The sequence below is a fragment of the Urocitellus parryii genome, chromosome 8, assembly GCF_045843805.1.
Source record: "Urocitellus parryii isolate mUroPar1 chromosome 8, mUroPar1.hap1, whole genome shotgun sequence".
In the NCBI taxonomy this organism is placed as follows: Eukaryota; Metazoa; Chordata; class Mammalia; order Rodentia; family Sciuridae; genus Urocitellus; species Urocitellus parryii.
In genome coordinates, this window is record NC_135538.1 from 121,901,609 (window position 1) to 121,908,780 (window position 7,172).

Here is a 7,172-nt window from a genome sequence, read left to right on the forward strand (position 1 = left end):
CAGCATTTTCCAGATCAGCAACAGGAGCACCTCTTATTGACAGGCCAGTTTCAGTGGAAAAAGTGGAAAAGACAAGAAAAGTGAAAGTGTACTGGGCACCCATGGTGCACACCTGTAATCCCAGTGATTTTGGAGGCTGAGGCCAGAGGATGGCAAATTCAAGGCCAGTCTCAGCAATTTAGCATGACCTTGTATCAAAAAATTAAAAAATGGGGGCTGGTGTTGTGGCTCAGTGGCAGCGCACTCACCTAGCAAGCGTGAGGCCCTGGGTTCGATCCTCATTACCACATAAAATCAAATAACGGTATTGTGTCCAACTACAACTGAAAAATAAATATTTAAAAAAGGGCTGGGGATATGGCTCAATAGTTATGCACCCCTAGGTTCAATCTCTGGTACCAAGATTTTAAAAAGGTGGTGTGGAGGGGAAGTGTTGTAAACTGCTTGTCCCAGAAAGCTCTGCAAGAGGGAATAAGCCAGCTTCTAGATGTAGGGTAAAATGATTTTTAGTTCTTCAAAACAGATGTTAGACTGAGGGCCTGGTTGATGGAATAAGATTTCTACGAAAAAGAGACCAGACATGAAGGAATAGGATTAACTTCAAATAAGAAGTAGGCTACTCTTGAAATCAGAAATTAGAGTATATTATATTGCAAGGAGTGGGACAGAGATGGGGAAGATGGGGCTACTGGGATGTGGGTCATTTGGGAATGATGGTCTTTGAATGACTTGGTGTTCATCTGAACGGCCGGACAGAAGACAAAGGGTGAAGTACAGCCATGTTTCTGATTCTATAGATCTAGGGTAGATCCTGAGACTTCATAGTTTTAACAAATTCCCAGGTGATGCTGATGCTGGAAAATTCTGAGAGCCCTGGACAGTGTCCTGCTATTTCAGGCACTGGCCACATGAGGGCAACATCTCAAAGGTCTCAAGACATTCAGTAAGGCCAAGGCAGCTGGGGTTCCCTTCCCGATTTGAGAGGGATCAGGTCAGTCTATTGTTGTTCAATCCACTGGCAGAGAAGGAAGGACCTGTCATAGTCTAAGGATCAAATTTAAGTAAAATACCAAAGTACATGGCTTAGGTGAAAAATCAAATGAACTTGTCCTAAACTAGTGGCCTCAGCTTACCTTGTGGTTCCCTCTACTGCCTGTTTCTCACCTATCTCCTATGACAGGCCACAAGAACTTTTAAACAGAGCTTAACTTTTTCTCTATATTTTAAAAATGAGTTCAGCCATTTGTCTTTAAAATTCTCCATGAAAATCAAAAAGGACTTGTTACTGTTTACTTATGTAAACATGTGTGATTTTTTCCTTTTTTAAAATATATTTTTAAAAATTATAGGTGGACACATATATTTACTTTATTTATTTTTATAATAAAATAACCCAGTGCCTCACATGTGCAAGGCAAGTGCTCTGCGACTGAGCCACAATCTCAGTCCCTCTTTTTCTTTTTTCAAGGGGATAGGCTAAGTACCTCTTACATTTCACTATACCCACTGACCTGTGAAGTCCTGCAGGCATTTTCCCTCCCCTGTTGCAGACTATTCTTTCTGCTTGCTTCAGTTTTCCTCTCCAAAACATCCTCCCAATGATAGACATTCTCTTTTTGTCAGCTCTTCCTTAAACCCACCAGGCTATCTCCAATGTGTGTGTGTGTGAGAGAGAGAGAGAGAGAGAGAGAGAGAGAGAGAGAGAGAGAGAGAGAGAGAGAGAGAGAGAATCCAGGGGCATTTTACCACTGAGCAACATTCCCAGACCTTTTCTTTTTCTTTTTTCTTTCTTTTTTTAATTTTTTTTCTTTTTTACTGTATTCCAGGCTTCTTTATTTAAGAACAAAGTATGTGTGATGTGGGGATTAAAATCAAGAGCGTTGAACTTCGACTTCCCTCCAACCAGTTCCCTAACTCCCCACCCCCACCCTTTGAGCTTCCAATTCCTTCCTTAGTAAAAGAAGAACTTAATCCCAAAATCCCTGGTCCAGACTCCAGTTCCTCTCCCTAGCTCCTCTTTCCTCTACCCCCGTACCTGGGAAGGGCAGGCAGTTTGAATGTATGAGAGAGCCCAGAGTGGTGACAGAGACAGAGGGAAAGGCTTCTCCCTCAGGAAAGGGACCTGGGAGTAGAGCGTGGTGAAGTGAGGGCTTCTGTAACCTGGGGTACCAAAATGGGGCCCTGGGGCCAGAGGAAAGGATACAGATTCCCCTGAGAAAGGAGAAGCTGCAGCCTGAAAATCCTCTCATGGGGAAGAGTCAGTGTTTTCTGGTGCCGGTTACAGAACCACACTTGCCCCTAGCGTTGGGCAATGTGGCTGATCTGCTGCAGTGTGGGTTCACTGCAGGAACATGTACTCCAGGTTGCCTCTCACTTGGTTCTAGATACTCATTCACTTTCTCTTCCGAGCCTGCAGGAGGATCTTTGCTTTGCATATCTAGGCAAGTAGGGAAAGGGGTGACAAGGTCAGGCTTTGGACCTGCTGAAAAACAGCACCATATTGAGGGGTCAGTGAGTTGAGAGCACATTGCTAAGGAGACAGTGACTGGATTTATCCCCAGAGCCAGAGGGTATAAAAAAGGAGGAAACTGAGCTGGGGTTGAGGCTCAGTGGCAGAGTGCTTGCCTTGCACAAGTGAGGCACTGGGTTTGATCCTCAGCACCACATAAAAATGAACAAACAAAATAAAGATATTGCATCCATCCATAACAAAAATATTAACAAAAAAAAGGAGGAAACTGGAAGGAGGGGGTTAAATCCCCCAACAGAACTGAGGGATCATACTCCATCCCATTGAGAATGCTGCCCTGGGCTGGGGAAGGAATTGTAGCTCAATGGTAGAACAGGAGGGCCAGGCTCTGGATTCAATCCCTAGCAGAGAAAAGAGAGGGAGAGAACTGCTGCCCCTGCAGGCCAGGGAGGGAAGCAATCTCAGCTGACCCCAGTGCAGGCCCCTTCCCACCCTTACCTCCCAAGGTTCTCATTGTTGTCTGCTTCCTCCACCCACTTCTGCAGCAGGAGCCACAGCTTGCACAAGTTCTTGAAACTGAGCTGCAGAGCCTCAACGCGGCAGATGGTGGTTTGGCTGAACACCTTCCCAAAGAGAACCCCCAGGGTGAGCCCCATATCATCCTGGTTATATACCAGGGGGATCCTCTTCTGTTTCAGTAGCTTGGAAAGTTCTTTCTGCAGAGCCTGGATATCTTGGGACTCCCTGGGGGTTTTGATCCATCTTCTCTTCCTCCACTTTCACCACAGCAGGGTGAGCAATGCAGGGCTCAGGGGAGGCCCCCTCAGAGTTGCTCTCCATCCCAGCTCCCACCTCGCTCTCAGGCTGAGAGGTCTCCAGGCCACCATGGGGGATCAAGCCCTTTCCAACCTGAGGTCCACAGTATGCTACCCCTCCACAGAACTCATAGGGTGGAGGGCATGAGGGAATCCCTCACACCTCCAAACCTGGCCCAATTTCTGGACCATCAGGATGGTGTAGGAAGCTTAGCAAGGTTTGAGGGTCAATCCAGCCTTGCTCTGGCCCTCCTGGCCCATCACCCCCACCACCAGGAGGGGGCCAGAAGGCAAAGTTTGAAGCCAGATGTCCGGCCATGGGTTAGAAGGACACTCCAAGCTGGGGACCTGAAGAAATACCTTTTTAATTTTTGAGGAGGATCTTGCTAAGTGGTTTAAGCTGGCCTCAAACTTGCTTTCCTCCTTTCTCAGCCTCCCAAGTCTCTGGAAATACAAGTGTGCACCACTGCACCAGACTGCCTAGCTCCAATTCTGAATCATCATACTGTCTCTCAATCCTGTTGTTCATCAGTGAACCTCATGTTGAAAAAACATACAACCCTACCATCTTGGTCCAGTATAAATAATTAGCATTGGCTCAACACTTCCTGTAGCTTGACAAACTTCTGAGTTTTTTTGATTTGGGGCACCAGACCCGCAGAGAGTAAGTCCCATCCAATGTGAGTGCCATTTCCCCTCCTATTCATATAAAAATACTTGCCTTCTTGAAGGAAGAGCATCTCCTCCTTTCCAAAGTAAGGAAAAAAATATCTTTTAGCATTTCCTCTCTCTGTCCCTACCCTCACCATCCTTTATCCAAGAGCCAGAGCAATTTTGTAAAATGAGAACTCCCATGCCCCTATCATCACACCCCAACTCCCTGTCAAGGCATAGCACAAGGCCCTGTGGGTACTGGCCCTTGCTCAAGATCTAAGCTCAAACTCATTCTTTGATCATGTTAAACTCTCACCAGTCTCAGGGACTTTGCACATTCTGTTCTCCTGAAGGCTCTTTTTCTTTTCCCCCTACTCATCTTGTTTCCTTCTCCACTTTTAGGCTTTGGTTTTAATGTTACTTCATCCAAAAAGCCTTCCCTCAAGTCTGTTTGTTTGCTTTTGGTACCAGGGATTTAAATCAAGGGCACTTGACCATTGAATGACATCCCCAGCCCTATATTGTATTATACTTAGAGACAGGGTCTCACTGAGTTGCTTAGCACCTCACTGTTTGCTGAGGCTGGCCTCCTGTCTCAGCCTCCGGAGCCGCTGAGATTACAGGTGTGCACCACCGTGCCCAGTTTTTTTTTTTTAAATATATATTTTAGTTGTTGATCTACCTTTATTTTATTCATTTATTTATATGCAGTGCTGAGAATCAAACCCAGTGCCTCACACTTGTGAGGCAAGCACTCTACCACTGAGCCACGACCCCAGCCCCATTCCTTCAATTTTTTTTTTAACATTTATTTTAAATTTCAGCAGACACAACATCTTTGTTTGTATGTGGTGCTGAGGATCGAACCTGGGCCGCACACATGCCAGGCGAGCGCGCTACCGCTTGAGCCACATCCCCAGCCCTCAATTTTTTTTTTAATATTTATTTTTTAGGGATAGATGGACACAACATAATGCCTTTATTTTTAGGTGGTGCTGAGGATCGAACCGGGGTCCCGCCCGTGCTAGGCGAGCGCTCTACCGCTGAGCCACAATCCCAGCCCCTCCCTCAATTCTTAATGGAAAAGTAACTCCCCTCCACCCTTTGTCCTCTCCTCCTAGCATCATATTTGTATCTTTTGATTTTTTTTTTTTTTTGGTAGGTGTGACACTGGGGAATTGAACATCAGGGGTGCTCTATCACAAAGCTGTATCTCTAGCCCTTTTTGTTTTTTGATGTTAGGAATTGAATCCAGGGGTGCTCTATCACTCAGCAACACCCCATCCCCTTTTTATTTTTGTACTGAGGATTGAACTCAGGGGAGGTTTACCACTGAGCTAAGTCCCTGGTACTTTTTATTTAGTTTGAGACAGATTCTCAATAAGTTGCTGAAGGCCTCATTGAGTTGAGGCTGGCCTTGAACTTTCAATCCTCCTGCCTTAGGCTCCCAAGTCACTGAGATCTACCTTTGAGTGCAGAGTCTAACAGACTCCTAGGTGCTGCTGCTGCTGTCTGTATAAAACCCCTGAGAACCAGTTCTAAATGTCTCACTTGCTGCATTCATCACTGGCCTCACAAGGGCAACTTCTTATATTCCCAGGCCCACTAATGGCTACATGTTCCCTTATAGCTACATGTTCCTTCTCATTTTTAAATTTTGATACTGGGGATTGAACGAATCCAGGGGCCCTTTACCACTGAGCCACATTAGTAGCCCTTTTTATTATTATTTTTATCATTTATGTTTGAGACAGGGTCTGACAAAGTTGCTTAGGGCCTCCCCACATTGCTGAGGCTGGCTTTAAAGTTGTGATGTTCCCGTCTCTAAAGTTGCTGAGATTACAGGCATGTCATCATGCCTGGCTACTTCTGGTTTTCTTTTTCTCAGGGTACTCATCTTCCCTATAATGCCTCTTGTATGTTCCTAAACAGTCCTGTTCTGGCTTCGTGCCCCTTTGGAATGCATCTTTGGTCATCCTGCAATATTCTACAGAGTAGTGAGGAAAACCCAGACACTGGAGTTGAATAAATAAGGGCCACTGTCCTAGCTCCACCCATCTACAGGCTAGGTGATCTTGGCAGGCTAAATTTTCATATTGCTCAGCCTGTTTCCTCACTAGTAGAGAGCTTGGAGAATCACTACTTTAACCCTAGCAACTCTGGAACTGGAGGCTGGAGGATGGCAAGTTCCAAGCCACCCTGGGCAACTTAACAAGATCCCACCTCAAAATAAAATAAAAAGGGCTACAGATGTGGCTCAGCGTACAGCACCCCTAGGTTGAGTCCCTAGTACCACAAAACAAAAATAATAAAAAATAAAAATATTTCTGCAGTCTCATTATGTGCAGCAGTTGTGCATGACTTGTAAGTAGTACACATTGTTTATGAATAAAAAGAATTAATTCTAATCAGGTGTGATGACACACTGTAATCCCAGCGACCTTGAATGCTGAGGCAGAAGGATTACAAGTTTGAGGCCAGCCTCAGCAAATTAATGAGACTTTCTCAAAATAAAAAAAAAAAAAAAATTAAAAAGGGCTGGGGCTGGGCACAGGGGCATGCATACCTGTAATACCAGCAGTTTGAGAGGCTGAGGTAGAAGGATTGCAAGTTCAAAGCCCAGCAACTTAGCAAGACTCTGTCTCAATATAAAAAACAATAAAGGGCTGGCATTGTGGTTAAGTACCCCTGGGTTCAATCCTTGGTATAAAAATAAATAAATAATTCTGTTATTTAGGCTTATACTTAAGCATATACTACAAGGTAAACTTTTGGTATGTTCCATTTCTATGCTGATTCTTATTTTTTTTAAACTTTTATGTGTTGCTGAGGATTGAATCCAGGGCCTTACATGTGCGAGGCGAGCGCTCTACCACTGAGCCACAATCCCAGTCCCTATGCTGTACTTTTTTGAAGGGCATACTTTTGTCCATATTTAGATGAAGAATCACTAACTCCATAAAAGTATTAGAAAGAGAACTAAATCTGTGCTTCTAAATCACTGAGGAGCATTTTGAGTACCTGTAGTGAAGTCAGTGATAAAAACTTCAAATGCAGGGGCTGGGGTTGTGGCTCAGTGGTAGAGTGCTCGCCTAGCACATGCAGGGTCCTGGGTTCAATCTTCAGCACCACATAAAAATAAATAAAAGGATTGTGTCCAGCTACAACTAAAAAATTTTTTAAAAACCCAAAAACTTCAAATGCAGGGTTGGGGCTGTATAGCTAAGTGGCAG

The 7,172-nt window shown here is 44.7% G+C and overlaps 1 pseudogene; it reads right to left on the minus strand.

Moving 5' to 3' along the window:
* Window positions 1-483: 483 nt before the first annotated feature.
* Window positions 484-3,604, minus strand: LOC113200790 (POU domain, class 5, transcription factor 1-like; annotated as a pseudogene).
* Window positions 3,605-7,172: the final 3,568 nt, after the last annotated feature.